Source organism: Lepisosteus oculatus, chromosome 2 (genome assembly GCF_040954835.1).
Source record: "Lepisosteus oculatus isolate fLepOcu1 chromosome 2, fLepOcu1.hap2, whole genome shotgun sequence".
NCBI lineage: Eukaryota > Metazoa > Chordata > Actinopteri > Semionotiformes > Lepisosteidae > Lepisosteus > Lepisosteus oculatus.
In genome coordinates, this window is record NC_090697.1 from 18432166 (window position 1) to 18444378 (window position 12213).

At 38.2% G+C, this 12213-nt stretch overlaps 1 protein-coding gene across 2 annotated transcripts in view; it reads left to right on the forward strand.

Moving 5' to 3' along the window:
• The window catches only part of galnt14 (UDP-N-acetyl-alpha-D-galactosamine:polypeptide N-acetylgalactosaminyltransferase 14 (GalNAc-T14)), a 112696-nt gene that overhangs the window by 28053 nt on the left and 72430 nt on the right, over positions 1 to 12213 (forward strand). The window lies entirely within an intron of this gene.

Below are 12213 nucleotides of genomic sequence, written 5' to 3' on the forward strand. Positions count from 1 at the left end.
GATCTCTTGCATAAATGGGCAATATTATACAAGATCACTCATGCTGTCAAAGTCTGCTCCTGAGAAAGATTGTGTGTGTCTTTTACATTTCTGCTTGGTTTAATTCAGGGAGGTGTACATTGGTTTTCAGCACATGAGAGAATTTATCTGTCAGAGGTACAGTATGCTGTATTCAGTCCTGCAAGCTGTATTGACAAATAATTGCAGCATTTAACAGAGTTTTCATCTGCCTTATTAGCTTTCGCTAATGATGCCCTCAAACTGTCCTACTTTTTGGATATAATTTTGAAATCATATTGGCACTCCACCACTGAAAACATACTGTACGTCCAAGAAAGACCCTGTTATGTACTTGAAATTACCAAAGACCTTCAAGGGATCCAAAATGTATTCTGTTCTGCTGTAAAAAAAACATGGAAACCCTGAGAAAGATAAACCACTATAACTGTGAATACAAAATGTTCAAAGTGCTCCATTAGTCAGTTCTAATTACCAGCTGAATAATATACAGATCAATATTTCTTTTAGCTGTCTCTAGGTGTCTTATTTCTTAGATATACTTGGAGCCATTGACTCACCGTCCTCCATACAGACTTGAAAAGCAGTTTTAGCTTACTACTCCAGTAGTTCATTTGTGCAACATCTGTGGTATCACTGTACAATATTCTTGTGCTAGAGTTAGTTCTGTACGTTATAAGCAAAATATTTGCCATTTGCACACCTTGCACATAGTTCAGCAGTAACTACTTGATATTGAATTACCAGGCTGTCTGAATGTCAAGAGGAAGTACTTTTTGTTTTTGCAGCACAAGCATGTAATACATTTGTTTGCAGCTGAGTAGTAAATGTTCTGTAGCTTTCTCTCCCTAAAACTGTTTTTTTCAGGTTACAAGAAAGCAAGATATTGCTGCTGTAACTTCAGTGTAAAGGGGAGCAACTACACTTCCTGGCCTGAAGGGAATGACATTCCTAGACAGGATAAATAAACTTAGTATTTTTCAACCAAAACCCAGAAGATTACATTGGGATTGTGATTTGAATTAGGGATTCAAAATCCTGAAAAGCATTGACCAAGTCAACATGGGGGACATTAAGGTCAGCAGGGACACAAGTACAAATTAAGATTAGCACCAATTAAGTCAAAATACAGAAAACAAATAGTGCTGCTGAACTAACCAAAAACACACAGAGGATTGTGGGTGTCTGGAAACAACTTCCATGTACTTGAAGCTCTGTGGAATCTTTTAAAAAGGTACAGGTAGAATTCTTAGAATAATAAACTACTAACAACATTGTGCCCATCTACTGTAGTGGTATCAATCCTTTAGTATCAGTATGCCACTCTTTTGCATTCTTTCCTATTTTATTACATTTTTTAAATTTCAAGCTTATATTTTTTTATTCCAATAATACTTTCTTTTCTGATATCTTGGCTTTACAAGGTTATGTCTGTAATGACAATACATGCAAATATGCATGACTATGTTGTCTTTAAACTTTAGACTTGTCAGTATGATTTTAAATATTGAAATATTGAGAATCAAACTTGAAGGCTTGACCTTGTAAAACTAGGGTAGATATGTTCTTAGCTCATGGCTTCCTTTTAGCTCTAAGCGAGTGAAACCTCCCAGCTCAGTCTGCTTTCAGCACAAACATATGGTCACCGAAGCACCATACCAGCAGACTCTCCACCTGAAGACTCCTTGCAGGTGTAAAGCAAGAGAACACTCGCTTTTGTATAGAGTTTATCAATGCCTACTGGTTCATGTCCAGGTTTTCAGAGAGGATGTTCTGAAGCCTTTGAATGAAAAGAGTAAGTGGTTAATATTTGAATGATAAAAGAAAACTCAATTCAGTTACCCCCTTGCAATTGTCTGCATGCATAGGTTATCTAACACGGCCTTTGGATGGACGATGTTGTTCATCCATCCATTTTCTAACCACTTATTCGAGTCCAGGGCTACGGGGGAGCCACAGTTTAAACCAGCCAGCGACAGGCGCGAGGCGTATTGGATGCTGCTGTATTTCTCCAAATGAGAACATTTCTAAACTATTCCTAGATAATGTTTGCAACACTCAAACATTTTTATTCTGTTGGGTTTCCCATATAAAGCTGATTGCAGCGCAAGGGAGAATAATGCAATATTTTTTTAAGTTGGGCCATTGCTGAAACTTTTATTAGCTGATTGGGTAATTCCATTTGGAAGTTAAAAAATGAGAACACCACAACAGATACATGAAAAGAAATTAGGAGTTTGGCCATTTGGAAGTGTTAATTTTCTTTAAACAATGAAACCAGAGTACCTTCATCTTTCTTATGCCTTATCAGCAAGTCTTGAATTATCTCAGCATTGGTGCCAAGAACTCAAGCATAGTACTGTTTGTCTCAAAGAATGCCTGCTTTGAATCTTTTAGTCAGTAATGTGTGCTGAGAACAAAAAACGACAGTATTCTGCAGGTATCAGCTTAAGACTCTGCAAACTTCATTTGTTCTCCTCAACAAGGAGGTGTTAGTAACACTGTCTCTGTATTACAGTATTTCTTAAAGTATCTGTATTAAGATCAGTTTCTAGTGTGTTCACCAAGCCATTCTAATAAAACAAATAGGTTAATAAAACAACAAGGTGAGGACCCATATCCCTCGTCACTGAAGTGCAGCTCCCATCTGGGAGATGAGGCAGCCATTGTGTACCTGCGGCCCCCCTACACAGCCGATCAGGGGAATTGAGAATTTACTTCAATTTAAGTATAGACCTGTTTAGAGAGGTCAGATTATAAAAACTCAAAGAAACATTTATTCTTACTACAGTGCCCAGGGAATCTCAATGACCAAGTAACCCAGATACCAGGTGCAATGTCTCATTCCAGAGATCCCACATCCTAGCACAGTGTGCTGCCATACGTCATGACTTGTTTGAAAATTCAGATCCAGAGGGAAGAATGCCAATCACTAATACAATTTTACACAGCAACCTGGTTTTCCTCTCCCATTGAGATGAGGATCTCCCATTCCATTAACAAGCAGGCACAGCCTTTCTGAGATGAAGCTACAGGTCGGTAATGCTACTGTCCGCTCTATGTTATAAACAAGGTCCCATTGAGCTTTTCTAACTACAGGGGACAAAATGTAGTAATTCTGTATTTGACTCAACCATGTAGCAGTTTGAACAATAGTATAACTGTGATGAAACTACTGTACCTGAAAGTAAACTCAGGGATGGTTACAGATGTCATAAAAGGGCAGTGCAATAAGGTGTCTGTTTACTTGAACTATGCTTTACAGAAGAATATTCAAAATGAGAAAAGCACTAAAAAAAAGCAGTAAACTGCAGTCTTACAAAAAAGTTTTTTTTCTCCAAAATATTTACAATCCCAGGCAATTACACTCACACAGGCACAGTAACATCACACAGAATAGACTAAACAATGACTAACCACAGATCAGGACAAGACTGTGGATCCACATACTGTAGAATAACACATTTACAATAATTTACACAAAAATACAAAACAAAAGTTTTGTTACAAGTTAAGGACAATAGAGTAATAGGTTTGTGGTAGGTTTTAAAAGAAGTCATATGACGAGGTAATGCACTGGCACTTTGTCACAGTAACACTGCTAAATCATCCTTTAAAAGACCCGCCTTTTACTGGCTGTAGTCTGGAAGTTCAAGATAGGGGTTGTTTCTAATAACTGTCTCATCTTGTCTGATTTATAAACACTAAAAGGCTCTATTTGTCCCACCCCCACTTTCGTGATCAAAAACCTGCAGTACAATTTATTTTTTATTTTTTAACAAACACACTAGAATAGTGCAATGGCACCGTCACATCTGTAATTGTTCTCAATATAATTTACTGTTCAAGTGAAATACAGTACAGTATGTGGGTTCTACAGTAGCTTGTCACTTTCCCATTACTCATTAAATACTGAAAGGTCATGAAAAAGTATGTTAATTTTTTGTTCGTTCCATAGTAAAATATGTCCTTAATGCTTTCATCTAGGGAAGCTTATTAGTGCCATCGATACAAATATGTGTTTATGTTTAAACAAGATAATATTGTGATATTATCTCGTTTATCGATATTAATAGTTTAAACTCATCTATTATCTTGTGTTTAAACACAATGCTCATTGACCTATTGCTTTTAAAAGGAAAGTTATCTCATTTAAATGCAATATCATTTCATTCAAACACAATATTTTTTTCATTTTAGGTCTAATATTCTTTCATATTCATTTCCCTTTTTTGAAACTTTCATATTCATTTCCTAAAATGCACTGTGACAGTAATTAAAATTAAGTTAATCTCACATATAAAATTATGTCTTCACTTAATATCTGTCAATTTTATTTTAAAGGTAAACATTGTAGGGAAAACCGGTTCAGGGACGCCAAATATGTAAGAAAAGTGGCTCTCTGAAGGCACCAGTTCTGTAGGGTTTGGGCATTTACTGAGACAATTATTAATTGTAGCAGTAAATCACAAAGTTGATTCTTTTGATGGCTTTAGAATCCAACCATGCGACATAACTCAAACAACGCGCACACACAGGTACTAATACACGAGGATACATTTATTAATACATAGAATATGCATGTAAAACTAACAGATCTTATCGAGAGGGTTATCAGAATACAAAAGATATATATTCAATCAGTTACAAAGTGTTACACATATCAAGAGGACATACGTTCAGTATAACATTCATTTAGACCGTTTCGTAAAGTGAACTTGGTTACAACTTCTACATTAGATATTCAAAACAAGTACATAACTCTTAGGAATTAAATTGATATTAACTGGTTGGGATAACAATTGAATTCTCGAGCTGTAATGCATTGAAGTTGAATACTCATCCAATCTTTGGGGACTCAGATCCCCTGCGGGCACAAAGAAACAGTTGCAGGCTGTTGCTGTCCAATCCGCGCTCTCTGGCTCGGTGCCAGGCTGTGCTGTGCGGCCTGCGACGATGCGCTGCTGATGCTCACTGTTGGCTTTAACTAGCAAAGTTTGTGCACAGGAGAAAAGATGACTGTGGGTCCCAGCAAGTCAGGAAGAGGACCAGTTCATTCCTGATGAAGAGCTAGTTCTGAATAGTAATTCAGCTGTCCACAGTTCTGACCTGTTCACGAGGCCTGCTGCTGGTTACTCTCTGGCAACCTCCACTCCAGACTCCCAGAACAAAGGAAAGTTCTGGCACTCGGACACACTGGCCGTTCCGTGGTTGTCCGGGCTGAGTCCCAGGATGGCCAGGAGGCGCGCCGCGAGAACGTCCTGCCCTTGGGATTCTCCTTTGAATTCCCTTTAGAATTGTTGAATCTGAATCTTGTCTGAATCTTGTTGAATCTCCCTTTCTGAATCTGAATCTCAATCTGAATCTCTCAGGCTCTCTGTGTTGCCTGTTTTTACCTGGAGGAACTTCAGCTCATTGATTGGCTGAAAGTTCCATTGGCATCAGAGTCCCACGTGGGTTACTCGGCCCTACCAGTCCCTGATTGGTTGATCAAGGTGAGATATGAGTCACTTACTCCTGACACTTAGTAATGCAGTCCAGATGTCCAACTGGCACTCCCTAAACAGATAGGCGCCAATGGATGACCATTGATCATGATAGCCAGGCTTAGCTAAGTGCATCCCCCTTTGGGAGCTGTCCTTATCAAAAGAAAACATCTTGCATGAATGGTTTCTCTGTGGCTGCACCACAGAGATGAACAGAGAAATGGGGCCTCATTTGGGAAGCTCAGAAACACTTAATTCTGCCTTATTATTAAGCCTCGCCGCTACAACATAAAGAAGCCACCAAAAGAATAACCTAGCACTCCACTTATTATATAAAAGTTTACACAATTCAGTGGCAATTGTAAAATATTATGAGCCTCTTACTTCTCTTGATGTGAATTTGTTTTCCATACTGAAGTATCTTATCCATTTTGGCCATTAAGGATCCAAATGAATCAGATACTTTGGCAAGCTGGTAACCTGTTCCTAACCCCCACCACCACACAAAGAACACTTCCTACACTATCTTTGGATCTGAAACTTCCTCTGTTTCATTTCTAGCTATGACCTGCCATCCTATTCTGAGTGAGTTTTACAGAAATGGGAGTCCTAACGTGCGTGGTGCTACATACAGTATGTGAGGACAGAATACATATTTCCATCTTATTAACATGCATTTGACTTTCACGATGGCTGAGCCTGCAAGATGCAGCAGTTCAGAGCTCTTTATGACAGTGCTATCAGACAAGCTAACATAATGAAGTGGCTTTGGAAGGGTGAAGTCTGAATAGAGGTCCAGTGGCATGAATTAGGTTTAATTGGCCTGTCAAAAGGGAAAGAGGAATGAGGCTCTCAGGGCTCAATTGCTTAATAAAATAATTCATGTAAATCCTGCTGGATAATAGGAGAGAGCACAAATGAATGGAAAGGGGGTGGTTGGTTGTACAGCAATATTACTGTGTTGTTATCCTTTGCTGACTGACAGGCACTAATAGGCAAATGGATTTTAATGCAATTTTATATTGTTAGAAAGTTATGTATCCAGAGATTTGTACAGTGATTAAAGTCACTAATTACAGTATATTGCATACTTTTCACAAAATAGGACTGCTTTCAGCCATTTTGTTTTTAAAAAAACAATGAATGCCTTTTTAAGACATTACTTTTATTACTTTTTATACTTTTACTTCCCCCCCCTCAGTTGTGCTGTCATGTAGATACCGTGACCCCACTGTACAGTATACTTTCACAGCAGATGAGCAAATGCTTATGAGCATTTAATTTTGGGGAGTTTTTGTTTATTTTTTCTTACATTGGAGACAGAAATTTCAATCCAGTTTGTAAGCTCCTTATTTTTCGCAACTCTGCTTTACTGCTTCCACCATGCATGGTGACCGGTGGGACTTTCCTCCAAACTATCTGAGCCATCTACCTTTCCCTCTCCCAGTTTTGCACCACTGGCAGAGAAATCTCAGTAGGGCTGATAACAAAGACCTTTAGGAAGTTAGCATATTTTTGTTTGTGAATCTGACACTCAGGTGGAGTTCCCCACAGCAATGCTCAGCCCTACACCCAACCATACTATTCAGCAACAAACCTTTGCCAGCTTCATCCCATCCAATCAGAATTTTTATAACATCAAACAATTTAAGTGACAGCACCTCGATTTCCTGTTATTTCTTCATTTCAGGGCCCTGCTGTCACGGACGTCCAAAGGGACTAACCGTGGGGAGCAGGAGAGCAGAAAAAGACCCATATGCGTAGTGGCGAGACGGGAAAAAGGCCCGGGCTCATTAGTGCAAAGAGTTCAGGAATGCCGTATAGAAACCTATGCCCTCAGGGAGCGGACGTGGGGCGCCCTGGTGCTAGGCGGGTCTCAGGACATCCGAACATCAGTGCTGAGCGAGGACAGAGTGCAAGACCCGGAAATATATAGCCCAAGGAAGAGAGGGACAGGAAGGACAGCAGACCGGAATCTAGGGACAGGACAGAGAAGGAGCGCCCTCTGGCTGCAGAGGGCGTGACACCTGCCCTGCATTATAAACAGATGCTTGGGGCGATAAACTGTTTGGAGGCTTGACAACTGCATTTATACGATATTGGAAGCATTATATTTTTGCATACAATTGCCCCATTTTACTGTAGCACCTGGTGAAGACATATTTGTAGACATATTAGACATATCCTCACTTTGTAAATGATTAGTTGTGCTAATGTATTGTAGGATGCTTTCTAGGTCTTGTGAGAATGCTATATGTTCTCCATTCTGCCGCAGCCTCATATCCTCCTATGTGTCTGTAGTTCTGGGTTAATCATTAAAAAACGCAAAGATTTCTCTGTCAGAAAGCAATGAATCATGTGTAGAGCTCTTTCAATGCCCGATCTTTATCTACTTAAAGGAAGGCTGTGTCTTTAATGATACTGAGAAGAGGCTGAACAAAATATTCCAAACCATCAGTGCAGAATTCAGCTGCTCTGTAACACAAGAAATACAGTATATACTCATGTAATGCATTGACAGCAAGTGAAATATAGGGATTTTTTGTGGAGTTCGGCAAATTAAATAAACTAATGAAATAACTTTGGAATTCCAGTTCTTGTATGGAAAATAGACTGCTAGAAGAGAACTTGAGGATAAAAGATGTTTTTCTGTGTAGCAGAAGCATTGCTTTGTTAAACACAACATAAACATGTGGGGTTCATCAAATTACAGGCATATACTGTAGTCATACGGTATACCGAATATAGGCTCAGGAGGTTTGTATTTCTTTCTTATTATCCATCACTTTCCACCACAAAAACACAAAATTACTTTGAGAACATGGTTTTCAGCTTTGAAATATGTAGCTTATTTGAGCCATTGCATTGTTGCTTCTACCCCAAAGTGCTCACTGTTATTGAATTGGTGAGACAGAACAATGACAGAACAACCTCTGTCTTTTTTTATGGAGTCACTGGGTGAATTTATCTAGAAATTCAGCATCTCATAATTTTCTGGTCATTTTGGAAATGGTTTTTCAAGCTGCTCGAAAACTAAGGTGAAATTCATGTATTAGCACATCAGTTGTTCAGAGGAGGGTGTCAAAAGGCACTTATGATGTCATCTTAGGAGCAAAAAACATATCTACAGTCACAGCAAACATAGTAAATTGGCAGCAATTAAGAGTAAACAGTTAACTGCTTGGACCACAAGATAAGGAAGGTTTTGAGAAGGAAGGACAATGAGCCTGACTGGCCTGATGAGGCAAACAGGGAATTAAATGATCAGTTAAACCTATACTAATTTGAGCCAGAAGAAGCCATTGTGCATTTCCCAGTTAGGTATACAGTATGCCCTCATTAGAAGGCTGCAATACAGTGTGCCACATTCCTGACTTTGTAAATGATTGATTGTGCTAATGTGTTTTACCTTTTTTGCCATGTAATGTACAGTAGTTTGTTTTATGCTGTTAAGAGCTGCACAAGTACAAAATTCACTAACCTGAACATGTGCACATTGTAAATGCCTGCACACTGGTAAAACAGGCACAGTGTGAGGTGACAGAAAAATCGAGCTGAAAGCATGTGGTTATATACTGTTTTTTTCCTGGTAAAATATAGTTTGCTTTAGTTGTTCGTGACTATCAGTAGAATACTCACAAAAAAAGAGTTTCATGAAATGAATCTGAATTTTGTATGTTTTGGTTCAGGTATGTAACATATCTTCTCCACTTGTTCCACTAAATTCATAACAGATATACAGTATTCACGTGTACTGTACATACTGTACAGTATGTACAGTAGATGTAATGTCTAACAGCTGATGGATTAGTGTATTTGTTTTCAGAGATTGATGCACATAACTTATATGTTGGCACACTACAAAATATAAATACAGTACGTGTAGTTCTTGGCTAGTTGTTCATATTTTGTTGGATTTTGAAATCCAACGTGAAATCCAATGTAACTCATGGAAACAAAACATGGTTTTGCTGTTGGGTGTTTAAAAACAATTAAACAAGGGAAAGCTCTCTGTATAATCCTACATATTCCAGTCTGGAGTATGCTTATACTGCTTTTATCAAAACAAAACATCTCACCCTCAATAGGTGCTGGAGGAGTTCCTGCCATTATTTGACATACTGGCACAAAGACATACTGGTACCCAAGGTTAACTGGCCGGCCTCTGCAAAAACTGACCCTGGTGTGAGTGTACCAGTGTATGTGTTGCTTGCTATGATAGGCTCCGGCTTCACTGTGACCCTGAATTGAAAGAAATAGAAAATGGAAGGGTGTGATTTTTATTAATTGGTTATTAATGACTAACCTTGATACACTCGAGTGACTTTGACTGTTGGATCCTAAACTAAACCACCCCATTAGTGAGTGAGCTGCTTGAACACAAGTGAACAGGTGATGTATATTATTGAATGTCAAGGCTGATTGAAATCAAGAAAGAAATACACAACAGAACTGCTATGCTTCAATTAACAAGAGAACAACGTGGAGCTATCAGTTTGTTGAAGCTCCCACTTGCCATCTGGGATGTTCACAGTCAATGTTATGTAAACTCTCTTTACAGCCAAATATGGTTAATCAGTGATAGGCCACAATCTGGGAGTCCATGATACACAACATTTATCCAAGACTGCACAGTATATCATCATCTAAGTGTGATGGTCTGGTCTGGATAGGAATGCTTAGTCACTACAGAAATCCACTTGCAGTGATTGATGTTTGTGTAATTGCTTTACTTAGGAAACAAAAATGCGACTGTTATGCTACGGATGCTCCACAGCAGTCACGATCCCTATTGAGTATTTGTGGAATGTGTGGGATCTAGGGGCCTCGTGAACAGGCTTTTGGGTCAAAATCCCATTAGCGAGAATCTGCCTACTGTTACAAAGCATGCGTCACTGCATTTCAAGTGGTGCTTCCAATGCTACCAGCCAGTGACTTTTACAGTACACTGCTTTTTGGTCACAAAGTCCACCCCCTTTTCCTCCACTCCCATATTAAGTTAGTCTCCATGCTATTTGATCAAGGGTCTGTTAAGAAGTATGTGGAAACTGATTCTCCACAATAAACAATGTCTTTATGTATATACAGTAGGTGTCCATCCCCAGGACATTCTTCGTGCCCGTTGGCAAACAGTTATTTACTGCACTATGGGATCAGATTACGGAAGTGAAAGCTCCTACTCCCAGTCAGTTCCAAGATCTCACACAGAGGCAGCTGTTATAAGAGAGTCGTCAAACACTTGTGTTGAAGCAGTTGTTACCGTGATTGAGCACTGCTTTGTAGGATCTGCTCTGTTCACCCCATTTAAGGAGGAGTCTAGAGTAACCTTAATTTTGTGATTTTTGTGTTTTTGTGATTTTTGTGAGCTCGCAGAAAAGACATCTCATTGCCAGCAGCTACTGCTGCACGCTGTATTGTTGTACATTTGATATGTAAACTTCGATTTGATTTGATTTAGAGGAGGAGCCCTAAACATTCTGTCTCATCACTCCATCTTTCTTCCACCTTCATGTCATTATTTGGTTAAAACCCTTGTGCTATTTTGATGCATGCCTTTATTTCTTTGAGATTAAACTGCTGTAAATTCTCACTTACTGGAGTATCTTATTAGGTAATAAATAAGTATGTCCAAACTTCTGTGTCTCTTGTGTGCCAACTAAAATTGTTCTTCATCAGTATAGAATTTGCATACTCTGATATACTGGTTCCCATTAAAATTTAGAACTTTAAATTCCTCCTGGGCACTGAATAGTCTTTTATCATAAGCAGTAATTACACGACTGCAGTCCAGTTCTGTAATAATAATAATAACAATAATAATAATAATAATAATAGTATTCCCTACACTTATACATATACAGCTTTTCTGGACAATACACTCTCAAGATCCGATCATTTAAAAGCCTACAGATGCAGCCATTCAAAATGTGCGATAAAACCCTGTACCGCACAAAATTATCTGCAGATTAGTGCGGAATACCGCAGTATCTGATTGGCTGGCCGAAATGACTGAGAGGCGGCACTTGTGGTGCATTGGTCGGTAGTGAAACGATTGCTTCATTTTATGTCTTTACTGTGCATGTTTAAATCCGCTTAATATTGAATATTAATATGGAATTTTATGACTAAAGGGAAATTTTGGTAGCTGAGCATTAAAATAAGAGGAGCATAATGTCTCTGAACATCATAAATTATATTAATTTAGGAATATAAATATATTATCAAACTATATATGTCTGATAGTGGTAGTTTAAATAAAAAATATTATTCCACTTTCTTCATAAACATTTTAAGCATCAAAGTCTTTCATTCGGTTGCTTACTGTGGTTATTTTGGAAAGGTTTTATGTGTTCCTTTTAACTAGATTAAGTTTATATACTTTATATATAAGTTTATATCTAAATAAATTAATAACGATATTTAATGATTTATTTATTTTTATATAGCTCAAAGTATTACCGTAGTTCTTTGTAAACATCTGCATTAATTTGACTCATTCACCCATGATTACATGAAAACATTTTACCTGCCCTTTTCAGCAATTATGTAAGTTGTCAAGAGGTGTGTTGGTATAATGGCTTTGGCATGCTGGAGGTACATTTAGAAAAAACAACTAAAATAGTAAATATTATGGACACAATATTGAATTTTTTGGTATTTCTAAATATCACAACATGTTCAAAGTTAAGTGATTTATTAATAACAACTA